Genomic DNA, 19,708 nt, shown 5'->3' with positions numbered 1-19,708 from the left:
GCTAAACTAGAAGAGATAGAGCGATTCTACGTGTTTTTTGTGATCACTGGGAATGCACAGATTCTGCCGATATAAGATAATAGGTTGTAGCAAAAATATTTTTGGAGATATTTGAAAAAATCTTTTGCAAAACTTTAAACGCGTTTTCTGGCTAAACTAGAAGAGATAGAGCGATTCTACGTATTTTTTGTGATCACTGGAAATGCACAGATTTGTCGATATATGATAATAGGTTGTAGCAAAAATATTTTTGGAGATATTTGAAAAAAATTTTGCAAAACTTTAAACGCGTTTTCTGGCTAAACTAGAAGAGATAGAGCAATTCTACGTGTTTTTTGTGATCAGTGGGAATGCACAGATTCTGCCGATATATGATAATAGGTTGTAGCAAAAATATTTTTGGAGATATTTGAAAAAATCTTTTGCAAAACTTTAAACGCGTTTTCTGGCTAAACTAGAAGAGATAGAGCGATTCTACGTGTTTTTGGTGATCACTGGGAATGCACAGATTCTGCCGATATATGATAATAGGTTGTAGCAAAAATATTTTTGGAGATATTTGAAAAAATCTTTTGCAAAACTTTAAACGCGTTTTCTGGCTAAACTGGAAGAGATAGAGCGATTCTACGTGTTTTTTGTGATCACTGGGAATGCACAGATTCTGCCGATATATGATAATAGATTGTAGCAAAAATATTTTTGGAGATATTTGAAAAATCTTTTGCAAAACTTTAAACGCGTTTTCTGGCTAAACTAGAAGAGATAGAGCGATTCTACGTGTTTTTTGTGATCACTGGGAATGCACAGATTCTGCCGATATATGATAATAGGTTGTAGCAAAAATATTTTTGGAGATATTTGAAAAAATCTTTTGCAAAACTTTAAACACGTTTTCTGGCTAAACTAGAAGAGATAGAGCGATTCTACGTGTTTTTTGTGATCACTGGGAATGCACAGATTCTGCCGATATATGATAATAGGTTGTAGCAAAAATATTTTTGGAGATATTTGAAAAAATCTTTTGCAAAACTTTAAACGCGTTTTCTGGCTAAACTAGAAGAGATAGAGCGATTCTACGTATTTTTTGTGATCACTGGAAATGCACAGATTTGTCGATATATGATAATAGGTTGTAGCAAAAATATTTTTGGAGATATTTGAAAAAATCTTTTGCAAAACTTTAAACGCGTTTTCTGGCTAAACTGGAAGAGATAGAGCGATTCTACGTGTTTTTTGTGATCACTGGGAATGCACAGATTCTGCCGATATATGATAATAGATTGTAGCAAAAATATTTTTGGAGATATTTGAAAAAATCTTTTGCAAAACTTTAAACGCATTTTCTGGCTAAACTGGAAGAGATAGAGCGATTCTACGTGTTTTTTGTGATCACTGGGAATGCACAGATTCTGCCGATATATGATAATAGATTGTAGCAAAAATATTTTTGGAGATATTTGAAAAAATCTTTTGCAAAACTTTAAACGCGTTTTCTGGCTAAACTAGAAGAGATAGAGCGATTCTACGTGTTTTTTGTGATCACTGGGAATGCACAGATTCTGCCGATATATGATAATAGGTTGTAGCAAAAATATTTTTGGAGATATTTGAAAAAATCTTTTGCAAAACTTTAAACGCGTTTTCTGGCTAAACTAGAAGAGATAGAGCGATTCTACGTATTTTTTGTGATCACTGGAAATGCACAGATTTGTCGATATATGATAATAGGTTGTAGCAAAAATATTTTTGGAGATATTTGAAAAAATCTTTTGCAAAACTTTAAATGCGTTTTCTGGCTAAACTAGAAGAGATAGAGCGATTCTACGTGTTTTTGGTGATCACCGGGAATGCACAGATTCTGCCGATATATGATAATAGGTTGTAGCAAAAATATTTTTGGAGATATTTGAAAAAATCTTTTGCAAAACTTTAAACGCGTTTTCTGGCTAAACTAGAAGAGATAGAGCGATTCTACGTGTTTTTGGTGATCACTGGAAATGCACAGATTCTGCCGATATATGATAATAGGTTGTAGCAAAAATATTTTTGGAGATATTTAAAAAAATCTTTTGCAAAACTTTAAACGCGTTTTCTGGCTAAACTAGAAGAGATAGAGCGATTCTACATGTTTTTTGTGATCACTGGAAATGCACAGATTCTGCCGGTATATGATAATAGGTTGTAGCAAAAATATTTTTGGAGATATTTGAAAAATCTTTTGCAAAACTTTAAATGCGTTTTGTGGCTAAACTAGAAGAGATAGAGCGATTCTACGTGTTTTTGGTGATCACTGGGAATGCACAGATTCTGCCGATGTATGATAATAGGTTGTAGCAAAAATATTTTTGGAGATATTTGAAAAAATCTTTTGCAAAACTTTAAACGCGTTTTCTGGCTAAACTAGAAGAGATAGAGCAATTCTACGTGTTTTTTGTGATCAGTGGGAATGCACAGATTCTGCCGATATATGATAATAGGTTGTAGCAAAAATATTTTTGGAGATATTTGAAAAAATCTTTTGCAAAACTTTAAATGCGTTTTCTGGCTAAACTAGAAGAGATAGAGCGATTCTACGTGTTTTTGGTGATCACTGGGAATGCACAGATTCTGCCGATATATGATAATAGGTTGTAGCAAAAATATTTTTGGAGATATTTGAAAAAATCTTTTGCAAAACTTTAAACGCGTTTTCTGGCTAAACTGGAAGAGATAGAGCGATTCTACGTGTTTTTTGTGATCACTGGGAATGCACAGATTCTGCCGATATATGATAATAGATTGTAGCAAAAATATTTTTGGAGATATTTGAAAAAATCTTTTGCAAAACTTGAAACGCGTTTTCTGGCTAAACTAGAAGAGATAGAGCGATTCTACGTGTTTTTTGTGATCACTGGGAATGCACAGATTCTGCCGATATATGATAATAGGTTGTAGCAAAAATATTTTTGGAGATATTTGAAAAAATCTTTTGCAAAACTTTAAACGCGTTTTCTGGCTAAACTAGAAGAGATAGAGCAATTCTACGTGTTTTTTGTGATCAGTGGGAATGCACAGATTCTGCCGATATATGATAATAGGTTGTAGCAAAAATATTTTTGGAGATATTTGAAAAAATCTTTTGCAAAACTTTAAATGCGTTTTCTGGCTAAACTAGAAGAGATAGAGCGATTCTACGTGTTTTTGGTGATCACTGGGAATGCACAGATTCTGCCGATATATGATAATAGGTTGTAGCAAAAATATTTTTGGAGATATTTGAAAAAATCTTTTGCAAAACTTTAAACGCGTTTTCTGGCTAAACTGGAAGAGATAGAGCGATTCTACGTGTTTTTTGTGATCACTGGGAATGCACAGATTCTGCCGATATATGATAATAGGTTGTAGCAAAAATATTTTTGGAGATATTTGAAAAAATCTTTTGCAAAACTTTAAACGCGTTTTCTGGCTAAACTAGAAGAGATAGAGCGATTCTACGTATTTTTTGTGATCACTGGAAATGCACAGATTTGTCGATATATGATAATAGGTTGTAGCAAAAATATTTTTGGAGATATTTGAAAAAATCTTTTGCAAAACTTTAAATGCGTTTTCTGGCTCAACTAGAAGAGATAGAGCGATTCTACGTGTTTTTGGTGATCACCGGGAATGCACAGATTCTGCCGATATATGATAATAGGTTGTAGCAAAAATATTTTTGGAGATATTTGAAGAAATCTTTTGCAAAACTTTAAATGCGTTTTCTGGCTAAACTAGAAGAGATAGAGCGATTCTACGTGTTTTTGGTGATCACCGGGAACGCACAGATTCTGCCGATATATGATAATAGGTTGTAGCAAAAATATTTTTGGAGATATTTGAAAAAATCTTTTGCAAAACTTTAAACGCGTTTTCTGGATAAACTAGAGCGATTCTACGTGTTTTTTGTGATCACTGGGAATGCACAGATTCTGCCGATATATGATAATAGGTTGTAGCAAAAATATTTTTGGAGATATTTGAAAAATCTTTTGCAAAACTTTAAACGCGTTTTCTGGCTAAACTAGAAGAGATAGAGCGATTCTACGTATTTTTTGTGATCACTGGAAATGCACAGATTTGTCGATATATGATAATAGGTTGTAGCAAAAATATTTTTGGAGATATTTGAAAAAATCTTTTGCAAAACTTTAAATGCGTTTTCTGGCTAAACTAGAAGAGATAGAGCGATTCTACGTGTTTTTGGTGATCACCGGGAATGCACAGATTCTGCCGATATATGATAATAGGTTGTAGCAAAAATATTTTTGGAGATATTTGAAGAAATCTTTTGCAAAACTTTAAATGCGTTTTCTGGCTAAACTAGAAGAGATAGAGCGATTCTACGTGTTTTTTGTGATCACTGGAAATGCACAGATTCTGCCGATATATGATAATAGGTTGTAGCAAAAATATTTTTGGAGATATTTGAAAAAATCTTTTGCAAAACTTTAAATGCGTTTTCTGGCTAAACTAGAAGAGATAGAGCGATTCTACGTGTTTTTGGTGATCACCGGGAATGCACAGATTCTGCCGATATATGATAATAGGTTGTAGCAAAAATATTTTTGGAGATATTTGAAAAAATCTTTTGCAAAACTTTAAACGCGTTTTCTGGCTAAACTAGAAGAGATAGAGCGATTCTACGTGTTTTTGGTGATCACTGGAAATGCACAGATTCTGCCGATATATGATAATAGGTTGTAGCAAAAATATTTTTGGAGATATTTAAAAAAATTTTTTGCAAAACTTTAAACGCGTTTTCTGGCTAAACTAGAAGAGATAGAGCGATTCTACATGTTTTTTGTGATCACTGGAAATGCACAGATTCTGCCGGTATATGATAATAGGTTGTAGCAAAAATATTTTTGGAGATATTTGAAAAATCTTTTGCAAAACTTTAAATGCGTTTTGTGGCTAAACTAGAAGAGATAGAGCGATTCTACGTGTTTTTGGTGATCACTGGGAATGCACAGATTCTGCCGATGTATGATAATAGGTTGTAGCAAAAATATTTTTGGAGATATTTGAAAAAATCTTTTGCAAAACTTTAAACGCGTTTTCTGGCTAAACTAGAAGAGATAGAGCGATTCTACGTATTTTTTGTGATCACTGGAAATGCACAGATTTGTCGATATATGATAATAGGTTGTAGCAAAAATATTTTTGGAGATATTTGAAAAAATCTTTTGCAAAACTTTAAATGCGTTTTCTGGCTAAACTAGAAGAGATAGAGCGATTCTACGTGTTTTTGGTGATCACCGGGAATGCACAGATTCTGCCGATATATGATAATAGGTTGTAGCAAAAATATTTTTGGAGATATTTGAAGAAATCTTTTGCAAAACTTTAAATGCGTTTTCTGGCTAAACTAGAAGAGATAGAGCGATTCTACGTGTTTTTTGTGATCACTGGAAATGCACAGATTCTGCCGATATATGATAATAGGTTGTAGCAAAAATATTTTTGGAGATATTTGAAAAAATCTTTTGCAAAACTTTAAATACGTTTTCTGGCTAAACTAGAAGAGATAGAGCGATTCTACGTGTTTTTTATGATCACTGGGAACGCACAGATTCTGCCGATATATGATAATAGGTTGTAACAAAAATATTTTTGGAGATATTTGAAAAAATCTTTTGCAAAACTTTAAACGCGTTTTCTGGCTAAACTAGAAGAGATAGAGCGATTCTACGTGTTTTTGGTGATCACTGGGAATGCACAGATTCTGCCGATATATGATAATAGGTTGTAGCAAAAATATTTTTGGAGATATTTGAAAAAATCTTTTGCAAAACTTTAAATGCGTTTTCTGGCTAAACTAGAAGAGATAGAGCGATTCTACGTGTTTTTTGTGATCACTGGGAATGCACAGATTCTGCCGATATATGATAATAGATTGTAGCAAAAATATTTTTGGAGATATTTGAAAAAATCTTTTGCAAAACTTTAAACGCGTTTTCTGGCTAAACTAGAAGAGATAGAGCGATTCTACGTGTTTTTTGTGATCACTGGGAATGCACAGATTCTGCCGATATATGATAATAGGTTGTAGCAAAAATATTTTTGGAGATATTTGAAAAAATCTTTTGCAAAACTTTAAACGCGTTTTCTGGCTAAACTAGAAGAGATAGAGCGATTCTACGTGTTTTTGGTGATCACTGGGAATGCACAGATTCTGCCGATATATGATAATAGGTTGTAGCAAAAATATTTTTGGAGATATTTGAAAAAATCTTTTGCAAAACTTTAAACGCGTTTTCTGGCTAAACTAGAAGAGATAGAGCGATTCTACGTGTTTTTGGTGATCACTGGAAATGCACAGATTCTGCCGATATATGATAATAGGTTGTAGCAAAAATATTTTTGGAGATATTTGAAAAAATCTTTTGCAAAACTTTAAACGCGTTTTCTGGCTAAACTAGAAGAGATAGAGCGATTCTACATGTTTTTTGTGATCACTGGAAATGCACAGATTCTGCCGATATATGATAATAGGTTGTAGCAAAAATATTTTTGGAGATATTTGAAAAAATCTTTTGCAAAACTTTAAACGCGTTTTCTGGCTAAACTAGAAGAGATAGAGCGATTCTACGTGTTTTTGGTGATCACTGGAAATGCACAGATTCTGCCGATATATGATAATAGGTTGTAGCAAAAATATTTTTGGAGATATTTGAAAAAATCTTTTGCAAAACTTTAAACGCGTTTTCTGGCTAAACTAGAAGAGATAGAGCGATTCTACATGTTTTTTGTGATCACTGGAAATGCACAGATTCTGCCGATATATGATAATAGTTTGTAGCAAAAATATTTTTGGAGATATTTGAAAAAATCTTTTGCAAAACTTTAAACGCGTTTTCTGGCTAAACTAGAAGAGATAGAGCGTTTCTACGTGTTTTTGGTGATCACTGGGAATGCACAGATTCTGCCGATATATGATAATAGGTTGTGGCAAAAATATTTTTGGAGATATTTGAAAAAATCTTTTGCAAAACTTTAAACGCGTTTTCTGGCTAAACTAGAAGAGATAGAGCGATTCTACGTGTTTTTTATGATCACTGGGAATGCACAGATTCTGCCGATATATGATAATAGGTTGTAGCAAAAATATTTTTGGAGATATTTGAAAAAATCTTTTGCAAAACTTTAAATACGTTTTCTGGCTAAACTAGAAGAGATAGAGCGATTCTACGTGTTTTTTATGATCACTGGGAACGCACAGATTCTGCCGATATATGATAATAGGTTGTAGCAAAAATATTTTTGGATATATTTGAAAAAATCTTTTGCAAAACTTTAAACGCGTTTTCTGGCTAAACTAGAAGAGATAGAGCGATTCTACGTGTTTTTTGTGATCACTGGGAATGCACAGATTCTGCCGATATATGATAATAGGTTGTAGCAAAAATATTTTTGGAGATATTTGAAAAAATCTTTTGCAAAACTTTAAACGCGTTTTCTGGCTAAACTAGAAGAGATAGAGCGATTCTACGTATTTTTTGTGATCACTGGAAATGCACAGATTTGTCGATATATGATAATAGGTTGTAGCAAAAATATTTTTGGAGATATTTGAAAAAATCTTTTGCAAAACTTTAAATGCGTTTTCTGGCTAAACTAGAAGAGATAGAGCGATTCTACGTGTTTTTGGTGATCACTGGGAATGCACAGATTCTGCCGATATATGATAATAGGTTGTAGCAAAAATATTTTTGGAGATATTTGAAAAAATCTTTTGCAAAACTTTAAACGCGTTTTCTGGCTAAACTGGAAGAGATAGAGCGATTCTACGTGTTTTTTGTGATCACTGGGAATGCACAGATTCTGCCGATATATGATAATAGATTGTAGCAAAAATATTTTTGGAGATATTTGAAAAAATCTTTTGCAAAACTTTAAACGCGTTTTCTGGCTAAACTAGAAGAGATAGAGCGATTCTACGTGTTTTTGGTGATCACCGGGAATGCACAGATTCTGCCGATATATGATAATAGGTTGTAGCAAAAATATTTTTGGAGATATTTGAAGAAATCTTTTGCAAAACTTTAAATGCGTTTTCTGGCTAAACTAGAAGAGATAGAGCGATTCTACGTGTTTTTTTGTGATCACTGGAAATGCACAGATTCTGCCGATATATGATAATAGGTTGTAGCAAAAATATTTTTGGAGATATTTGAAAAAATCTTTTGCAAAACTTTAAATACGTTTTCTGGCTAAACTAGAAGAGATAGAGCGATTCTACGTGTTTTTTATGATCACTGGGAACGCACAGATTCTGCCGATATATGATAATAGGTTGTAACAAAAATATTTTTGGAGATATTTGAAAAAATCTTTTGCAAAACTTTAAACGCGTTTTCTGGCTAAACTAGAAGAGATAGAGCGATTCTACGTGTTTTTGGTGATCACTGGGAATGCACAGATTCTGCCGATATATGATAATAGGTTGTAGCAAAAATATTTTTGGAGATATTTGAAAAAATCTTTTGCAAAACTTTAAATGCGTTTTCTGGCTAAACTAGAAGAGATAGAGCGATTCTACGTGTTTTTTGTGATCACTGGGAATGCACAGATTCTGCCGATATATGATAATAGATTGTAGCAAAAATATTTTTGGAGATATTTGAAAAAATCTTTTGCAAAACTTTAAACGCGTTTTCTGGCTAAACTAGAAGAGATAGAGCGATTCTACGTGTTTTTTGTGATCACTGGGAATGCACAGATTCTGCCGATATATGATAATAGGTTGTAGCAAAAATATTTTTGGAGATATTTGAAAAAATCTTTTGCAAAACTTTAAACGCGTTTTCTGGCTAAACTAGAAGAGATAGAGCGATTCTACGTGTTTTTGGTGATCACTGGGAATGCACAGATTCTGCCGATATATGATAATAGGTTGTAGCAAAAATATTTTTGGAGATATTTGAAAAAATCTTCTGCAAAACTTTAAACGCGTTTTCTGGCTAAACTAGAAGAGATAGAGCGATTCTACGTGTTTTTTGTGATCACTGGGAATGCATAGATTCTGCCGATATATGATAATAGGTTGTAGCAAAAATATTTTTGGAGATATTTGAAAAAATCTTTTGCAAAACTTTAAACGCGTTTTCTGGCTAAACTAGAAGAGATAGAGCGATTCTACGTGTTTTTGGTGATCACTGGAAATGCACAGATTCTGCCGATATATGATAATAGGTTGTAGCAAAAATATTTTTGGAGATATTTGAAAAAATCTTTTGCAAAACTTTAAACGCGTTTTCTGGCTAAACTAGAAGAGATAGAGCGATTCTACATGTTTTTTGTGATCACTGGAAATGCACAGATTCTGCCGATATATGATAATAGGTTGTAGCAAAAATATTTTTGGAGATATTGGAAAAAATCTTTTGCAAAACTTTAAACGCGTTTTCTGGCTAAACTAGAAGAGATAGAGCGATTCTACGTGTTTTTGGTGATCACTGGAAATGCACAGATTCTGCCGATATATGATAATAGGTTGTAGCAAAAATATTTTTGGAGATATTTGAAAAAATCTTTTGCAAAACTTTAAACGCGTTTTCTGGCTAAACTAGAAGAGATAGAGCGATTCTACATGTTTTTTGTGATCACTGGAAATGCACAGATTCTGCCGATATATGATAATAGTTTGTAGCAAAAATATTTTTGGAGATATTTGAAAAAATCTTTTGCAAAACTTTAAATACGTTTTCTGGCTAAACTAGAAGAGATAGAGCGATTCTACGTGTTTTTGGTGATCACTGGGAATGCACAGATTCTGCCGATATATGATAATAGGTTGTGGCAAAAATATTTTTGGAGATATTTGAAAAAATCTTTTGCAAAACTTTAAACGCGTTTTCTGGCTAAACTAGAAGAGATAGAGCGATTCTACGTGTTTTTTATTATCACTGGGAATGCACAGATTCTGCCGATATATGATAATAGGTTGTAGCAAAAATATTTTTGGAGATATTTGAAAAAATCTTTTGCAAAACTTTAAATACGTTTTCTGGCTAAACTAGAAGAGATAGAGCGATTCTACGTGTTTTTTATGATCACTGGGAACGCACAGATTCTGCCGATATATGATAATAGGTTGTAGCAAAAATATTTTTGGAGATATTTGAAAAAATCTTTTGCAAAACTTTAACGCGTTTTCTGGCTAAACTAGAAGAGATAGAGCGATTCTACGTGTTTTTTGTGATCACTGGGAATGCACAGATTCTGCCGATATATGATAATAGGTTGTAGCAAAAATATTTTTGGAGATATTTGAAAAAATCTTTTGCAAAACTTTAAACGCGTTTTCTGGCTAAACTAGAAGAGATAGAGCGATTCTACGTATTTTTTGTGATCACTGGAAATGCACAGATTTGTCGATATATGATAATAGGTTGTAGCAAAAATATTTTTGGAGATATTTGAAAAAATCTTTTGCAAAACTTTAAATGCGTTTTCTGGCTAAACTAGAAGAGATAGAGCGATTCTACGTGTTTTTGGTGATCACTGGGAATGCACAGATTCTGCCGATATATGATAATAGGTTGTAGCAAAAATATTTTTGGAGATATTTGAAAAAATCTTTTGCAAAACTTTAAACGCGTTTTCTGGCTAAACTGGAAGAGATAGAGCGATTCTACGTGTTTTTTGTGATCACTGGGAATGCACAGATTCTGCCGATATATGATAATAGATTGTAGCAAAAATATTTTTGGAGATATTTGAAAAAATCTTTTGCAAAACTTTAAACGCGTTTTCTGGCTAAACTAGAAGAGATAGAACGATTCTACGTGTTTTTTGTGATCACTGGGAATGCACAGATTCTGCCGATATATGATAATAGGTTGTAGCAAAAATATTTTTGGAGATATTTGAAAAAATCTTTTGCAAAACTTTAAACGCGTTTTCTGGCTAAACTAGAAGAGATAGAGCGATTCTACGTGTTTTTTGTGATCACTGGGAATGCACAGATTCTGCCGATATATGATAATAGGTTGTAGCAAAAATATTTTTGGAGATATTTGAAGAAATCTTTTGCAAAACTTTAAATGCGTTTTCTGGCTAAACTAGAAGAGATAGAGCGATTCTACGTGTTTTTTTGTGATCACTGGAAATGCACAGATTCTGCCGATATATGATAATAGGTTGTAGCAAAAATATTTTTGGAGATATTTGAAAAAATCTTTTGCAAAACTTTAAATACGTTTTCTGGCTAAACTAGAAGAGATAGAGCGATTCTACGTGTTTTTTATGATCACTGGGAACGCACAGATTCTGCCGATATATGATAATAGGTTGTAACAAAAATATTTTTGGAGATATTTGAAAAAATCTTTTGCAAAACTTTAAACGCGTTTTCTGGCTAAACTAGAAGAGATAGAGCGATTCTACGTGTTTTTGGTGATCACTGGGAATGCACAGATTCTGCCGATATATGATAATAGGTTGTAGCAAAAATATTTTTGGAGATATTTGAAAAAATCTTTTGCAAAACTTTAAATGCGTTTTCTGGCTAAACTAGAAGAGATAGAGCGATTCTACGTGTTTTTTGTGATCACTGGGAATGCACAGATTCTGCCGATATATGATAATAGATTGTAGCAAAAATATTTTTGGAGATATTTGAAAAAATCTTTTGCAAAACTTTAAACGCGTTTTCTGGCTAAACTAGAAGAGATAGAGCGATTCTACGTGTTTTTTGTGATCACTGGGAATGCACAGATTCTGCCGATATATGATAATAGGTTGTAGCAAAAATATTTTTGGAGATATTTGAAAAAATCTTTTGCAAAACTTTAAACGCGTTTTCTGGCTAAACTAGAAGAGATAGAGCGATTCTACGTGTTTTTGGTGATCACTGGGAATGCACAGATTCTGCCGATATATGATAATAGGTTGTAGCAAAAATATTTTTGGAGATATTTGAAAAAATCTTCTGCAAAACTTTAAACGCGTTTTCTGGCTAAACTAGAAGAGATAGAGCGATTCTACGTGTTTTTTGTGATCACTGGGAATGCATAGATTCTGCCGATATATGATAATAGGTTGTAGCAAAAATATTTTTGGAGATATTTGAAAAAATCTTTTGCAAAACTTTAAACGCGTTTTCTGGCTAAACTAGAAGAGATAGAGCGATTCTACGTGTTTTTGGTGATCACTGGAAATGCACAGATTCTGCCGATATATGATAATAGGTTGTAGCAAAAATATTTTTGGAGATATTTGAAAAAATCTTTTGCAAAACTTTAAACGCGTTTTCTGGCTAAACTAGAAGAGATAGAGCGATTCTACATGTTTTTTGTGATCACTGGAAATGCACAGATTCTGCCGATATATGATAATAGGTTGTAGCAAAAATATTTTTGGAGATATTGGAAAAAATCTTTTGCAAAACTTTAAACGCGTTTTCTGGCTAAACTAGAAGAGATAGAGCGATTCTACGTGTTTTTGGTGATCACTGGAAATGCACAGATTCTGCCGATATATGATAATAGGTTGTAGCAAAAATATTTTTGGAGATATTTGAAAAAATCTTTTGCAAAACTTTAAACGCGTTTTCTGGCTAAACTAGAAGAGATAGAGCGATTCTACATGTTTTTTGTGATCACTGGAAATGCACAGATTCTGCCGATATATGATAATAGTTTGTAGCAAAAATATTTTTGGAGATATTTGAAAAAATCTTTTGCAAAACTTTAAATACGTTTTCTGGCTAAACTAGAAGAGATAGAGCGATTCTACGTGTTTTTGGTGATCACTGGGAATGCACAGATTCTGCCGATATATGATAATAGGTTGTGGCAAAAATATTTTTGGAGATATTTGAAAAAATCTTTTGCAAAACTTTAAACGCGTTTTCTGGCTAAACTAGAAGAGATAGAGCGATTCTACGTGTTTTTTATTATCACTGGGAATGCACAGATTCTGCCGATATATGATAATAGGTTGTAGCAAAAATATTTTTGGAGATATTTGAAAAAATCTTTTGCAAAACTTTAAATACGTTTTCTGGCTAAACTAGAAGAGATAGAGCGATTCTACGTGTTTTTTATGATCACTGGGAACGCACAGATTCTGCCGATATATGATAATAGGTTGTAGCAAAAATATTTTTGGAGATATTTGAAAAAATCTTTTGCAAAACTTTAACGCGTTTTCTGGCTAAACTAGAAGAGATAGAGCGATTCTACGTGTTTTTTGTGATCACTGGGAATGCACAGATTCTGCCGATATATGATAATAGGTTGTAGCAAAAATATTTTTGGAGATATTTGAAAAAATCTTTTGCAAAACTTTAAACGCGTTTTCTGGCTAAACTAGAAGAGATAGAGCGATTCTACGTATTTTTTGTGATCACTGGAAATGCACAGATTTGTCGATATATGATAATAGGTTGTAGCAAAAATATTTTTGGAGATATTTGAAAAAATCTTTTGCAAAACTTTAAATGCGTTTTCTGGCTAAACTAGAAGAGATAGAGCGATTCTACGTGTTTTTGGTGATCACTGGGAATGCACAGATTCTGCCGATATATGATAATAGGTTGTAGCAAAAATATTTTTGGAGATATTTGAAAAAATCTTTTGCAAAACTTTAAACGCGTTTTCTGGCTAAACTGGAAGAGATAGAGCGATTCTACGTGTTTTTTGTGATCACTGGGAATGCACAGATTCTGCCGATATATGATAATAGATTGTAGCAAAAATATTTTTGGAGATATTTGAAAAAATCTTTTGCAAAACTTTAAACGCGTTTTCTGGCTAAACTAGAAGAGATAGAACGATTCTACGTGTTTTTTGTGATCACTGGGAATGCACAGATTCTGCCGATATATGATAATAGGTTGTAGCAAAAATATTTTTGGAGATATTTGAAAAAATCTTTTGCAAAACTTTAAACGCGTTTTCTGGCTAAACTAGAAGAGATAGAGCGATTCTACGTGTTTTTTGTGATCACTGGGAATGCACACATTCTGCCGGTATATGATAATAGGTTGTAGCAAAAATATTTTTGGAGATATTTGAAAAAATCTTTTGCAAAACTTTAAATACGTTTTCTGGCTAAACTAGAAGAGATAGAGCGATTCTACGTGTTTTTGGTGATCACTGGGAATGCACAGATTCTGCCGATATATGATAATAGGTTGTAGCAAAAATATTTTTGGAGATATTTGAAAAAATCTTTTGCAAAACTTTAAACGCGTTTTCTGGCTAAACTAGAAGAGATAGAGCGATTCTACGCGTTTTTTGTGATCACTGGAAATGCACAGATTCTGCCGATATATGATAATAGGTTGTAGCAAAAATATTTTTGGAGATATTTGAAAAAATCTTTTGCAAAACTTTAAATACGTTTTCTGGCTAAACTAGAAGAGATAGAGCGATTCTACGTGTTTTTTATGATCACTGGGAATGCATAGATTCTGTCGATATATGATAATAGGTTGTAGCAAAAATATTTTTTGAAATATTTGAAAAAATCTTTTGCAAAACTTTAAACGCGTTTTCTGGCTAAACTAGAAGAGATAGAGCGATTCTACGTGTTTTTTGTGATCACTGGAAATGCACAGATTCTGCCGATATATGATAATAGGTTGTAGCAAAAATATTTTTGGAGATATTTGAAAAAATCTTTTACAAAACTTTAAACGCGTTTTCTGGCTAAACTAGAAGAGATAGAACGACTCTACGTGTTTTGTGTGATCACTCGGAATGCACAGATTCTGCCGATATATGATAATAGGTTGTAGCAAAAATATTTTTGGAGATATTTGAAAAAATCTTTTGCAAAACTTTAAATTCGTTTTCTGGCTAAACTAGAAGAGATAGATCGATTCTACGTGTTTTTTGTGATCACTGGAAATGCACAGATTCTGCCGATATATGATAATAGGTTGTAGCAAAAATATTTTTGGAGATATTTGAAAAAATCTTTTGCAAAACTTTAAACGCGTTTTCTGGCTAAACTAGAAGAGATAGAGCGATTCTACGTGTTTTTTGTGATCACTGGAAATGCACAGATTCTGCCGATATATGATAATAGGTTGTAGCAAAAATATTTTTGGAGATATTTGAAAAAATCTTTTGCAAAACTTTAAACGCGTTTTCTGGCTAAACTAGAAGAGACAGAACGACTCTACGTGTTTTGTGTGATCACTCGGAATGCACAGATTCTGCCGATATATGATAATAGGTTGTAGCAAAAATATTTTTGGAGATATTTGAAAAAATCTTTTGCAAAACTTTAAATACGTTTTCTGGCTAAACTAGAAGAGATAGAGCGATTCCACGTGTTTTTGGTGATCACTGGGAATGCACAGATTCTGCCGATATATGATAATAGGTAGTAGCAAAAATATTTTTGGAGATATTTGAAAAAATCTTTTGCAAAACTTTAAACGCGTTTTCTGGCTAAACTGGAAGAGATAAAGCACAGATTATGCCGATATATGATAATAGGTTGTAGCAAAAATATTTTTGGAGATATTTGAAAAAATCTTTTGCAAAACTTTAAACGCGTTTTCTGGCTAAACTAGAAGAGATAGAGCGATTCTACATGTTTTTTGTGATCACTGGAAATGCACAGATTCTGCCGATATATGATAATAGGTTGTAGCAAAAATATTTTTGGAGATATTTGAAAAAATCTTTTGCAAAACTTTAAACGCGTTTTCTGGCTAAACTAGAAGAGATAGAGCGATTCTACGTGTTTTTTGTGATCACTGGAAATGCACAGATTCTGCCGATATATGATAATAGGTTGTAGCAAAAATATTTTTGGAGATATTTGAAAAAATCTTTTGCAAAACTTTAAACGCGTTTTCTGGCTAAACTAGAAGAGATAGAACGACTCTACGTGTTTTGTGTGATCACTCGGAATGCACAGATTCTGCCGATATATGATAATAGGTTGTAGCAAAAATATTTTTGGAGATATTTGAAAAAATCTTTTGCAAAACTTTAAATACGTTTTCTGGCTAAACTAGAAGAGATAGAGCGATTCCACGTGTTTTTGGTGATCACTGGGAATGCCAGATTCTGCCGATATATGATAATAGGTAGTAGCAAAAATATTTTTGGAGATATTTGAAAAAATCTTTTGCAAAACTTTAAACGCGTTTTCTGGCTAAACTGGAAGAGATAAAGCGATTCTACGTGTTTTTTGTGATCACTGGGAATGCACAGATTCTGCCGATATATGATAATAGGTTGTAGCAAAAATATTTTTGGAGATATTTGAAAAAATCTTTTGCAAAACTTTAAACGCGTTTTCTGGCTAAACTAGAAGAGATAGAGCGATTCTACGTGTTTTTTGTGATCACTGGAAATGCACAGATTCTGCCGATATATGATAATAGGTTGTAGCAAAAATATTTTTGGAGATATTTGAAAAAATCTTTTGCAAAACTTTAAACGCGTTTTCTGGCTAAACTAGAAGAGATAGAGCGATTCTACGTGTTTTTTGTGATCACTGGAAATGCACAGATTCTGCCAATATATGATAATAGGTTGTAGCAAAAATATTTTTGGAGATATTTTAAAAAATCTTTCGCAAAACTTTAAATACGTTTTCTGGCTAAACTGAAGAGCTAGAGCGATTCTACGTGTTTTTTATGATCACTGGGAACGCACAGATTCTGCCGATATATGATAATAGGTTGTAGCAAAAATATTTTTATAGATATTTGAAAAAATCTTTTACAAAACTTTAAACGCGTTTTCTGGCTAAACTAGAAGAGATAGAACGACTCTACGTGTTTTGTGTGATCACTCGGAATGCACAGATTCTGCCGATATATGATAATAGGTTGTAGCAAAAATTTATTTGGAGATATTTGAAAAAATCTTTTGCAAAACTTTAAATACGTTTTCTGGCTAAACTAGAAGAGATAGAGCGATTCCACGTGTTTTTGGTGATCACTGGGAATGCACAGATTCTGCCGATATATGATAATAGGTTGTAGAAAAAATATTTTTGGAGATATTTGAAAAAATCTTTTGCAAAACTTTAAACGCGTTTTCTGGCTAAACAGGAAGAGATAAAGCGATTCTACGTGTTTTTTGTGATCACTGGGAATGCACAGATTCTGCCGATATATGATAATAGGTTGTAGCAAAAATATTTTTGGAGATATTTGAAAAAATCTTTTGCAAAACTTTAAACGCGTTTTCTGGCTAAACTAGAAGAGATAGAGCGATTCTACGTGTTTTTTGTGATCACTGGGAATGCACAGATTCTGCCGATATATGATAATAGGTTGTAGCAAAAATATTTTTGGAGATATTTGAAAAAATCTTTTGCAAAACTTTAAACGCGTTTTCTGGCTAAACTAGAAGAGATAGAGCGATTCTACGTGTTTTTTGTGATCACTGGGAATGCACAGATTCTGCCGATATATGATAATAGGTTGTAGCAAAAATATTTTTGGAGATATTTGAAAAAATCTTTTGCAAAACTTTAAACGCGTTTTCTGGCTAAACTAGAAGAGATAGAGCGATTGTACGTGTTTTTTGTGATCACTGGAAATGCACAGATTCTGCCGATATATGATAATAGGTTGTAGCAAAAATATTTTTGGTGATATTTGAAAAAATCTTTTGCAAAACTTTAAATACGTTTTCTGGCTAAACTAGAAGGGATAGAGCGATTCTACGTGTTTTTTATGATCACTGGGAACGCACAGATTCTGCCGATATATGATAATAGGTTGTAGCAAAAATATTTTTGGAGATATTTGAAAAAATCTTTTGCAAAACTTTAAACGCGTTTTCTGGCTAAACTAGAAGAGATAGAGCGACTCTACGTGTTTTTTGTGATCACTGGGAATGCACAGATTCTGCCGATATATGATAATAGGTTGTAGCAAAAATATTTTTGGAGATATTTGAAAAAATCTTTTGCAAAACTTTAAACGCGTTTTCTGGCTAAACTAGAAGAGATAGAGCGATTCTGCGCGTTTTTTGTGATCACTGGGAATGCACAGATTCTGCCGATATATGATAATAGGTTGTAGCAAACATATTTTTGGAGATATTAGAAAAAATCTTTTGCAAAACTTTAAACGCGTTTTCTGGCTAAACTAGAAGAGATAGAGCGATTCTACGTGTTTTTTGTGATCACTGGGAATGCACAGATTCTGCCGATATATGATAATAGGTTGTAACAAAAATATTTTTGGAGATATTTGAAAAAATCTTTTGCAAAACTTTAAATACGTTTTCTGGCTAAACTAGAAGAGATAGAGCGATTCTACGTGTTTTTTATAATCACTGGGAACGCACAGATTCTGCCGATATATGATAATAGGTTGTAGCAAAAATATTTTTGTAGATATTTGAAAAAATCTTTTGCAAAACTTTAAACGCGTTTTCTGGCTGAACTAGAAGAGATAGAGCGATTCTACGTGTTTTTTGTGATCACTGGGAATGCACAGATTCTGCCGATATATGATAATAGGTTGTAGCAAAAATATTTTTGGAGATATTTGAAAAAATCTTTTGCAAAACTTTAAATACGTTTTCTGGCTAAACTAGAACAGATAGAGCGATTCTACGTGTTTTTTGTGATCACTGGAAATGCACAGATTCTGCCGATATATGATAATAGGTTGTAGCAAAAATATTTTTGGAGATATTTGAAAAAATCTTTTACAAAACTTTAAACGCGTTTTCTGGCTAAACTAAAAGAGATAGAGCGATTCTACGTGTTTTTTATGATCACTGGGAACGCACAGATTCTGCCGATATATGATAATAGGTTGTAGCAAAAATATTTTTGTAGATATTTGAAAAAATCTTTTGCAAAACTTTAAACGCGTTTTCTGGCTAAACTAGAAGAGATAGAGCGATTTTACGTGTTTTTTGTGATCACTGGGAATGCACAGATTTTGCCGATATATGATAATAGGTTGTAGCAAAAATATTTTTGGAGATATTTGAAAAAATCTTTTGCAAAACTTTAAACGCGTTTTCTGGCTAAACTAGAATATATAGAGCGATTCTACATGTTTTTTGTGATCACTGGAAATGCGCAGTTTCTGCCGATATATGATAATAGGTTGTAGCAAAAATATTTTTGGAGATATTTGAAAAAATCTTTTGCAAAACTTTAAACGCGTTTTCTGGCTAAACTAGAAGAGATAGAGCGACTCTACGTGTTTTTTGTGATCACTGGGAATGCACAGATTCTGCCGATATATGATAATAGGTTGTAGCAAAAATATTTTTGGAGATATTTGAAAAAATCTTTTGCAAAACTTTAAATACGTTTTCTGGCTAAACTAGAACAGATAGAGCGATTCTACGTGTTTTTGGTGATCACTGGGAATGCACAGATTCTGCCGATATATGATAATAGGTTGTAGCAAAAATATTTTTGGAGATATTTGAAAAAATCTTTTGCAAAACTTTAAACGCGTTTTCTGGCTAAACTAGAAGAGATAGAGCGATTGTACGTGTTTTTTGTGATCACTGGGAATGCACAGATTCTGCCGATATATGATAATAGGTTGTAGCAAAAATATTTTTGGAGATATTTGAAAAAATCTTTTGCAAAACTTTAAATACGTTTTCTGGCTAAACTAGAAGAGATAGAGCGATTCTACGGGTTTTTTATGATCACTGGGAATGCACAGATTCTGCCGATATATGGTAATAGGTTGTAGCAAAAATATTTTTGGAGATATTTGAAA

Source organism: Condylostylus longicornis, unplaced genomic scaffold (assembly GCF_029603195.1).
Source record: "Condylostylus longicornis isolate FDR11 unplaced genomic scaffold, ASM2960319v2 ptg000106l, whole genome shotgun sequence".
NCBI lineage: Eukaryota > Metazoa > Arthropoda > Insecta > Diptera > Dolichopodidae > Condylostylus > Condylostylus longicornis.
Note: the sequence above shows the minus strand (reverse complement) of the source record.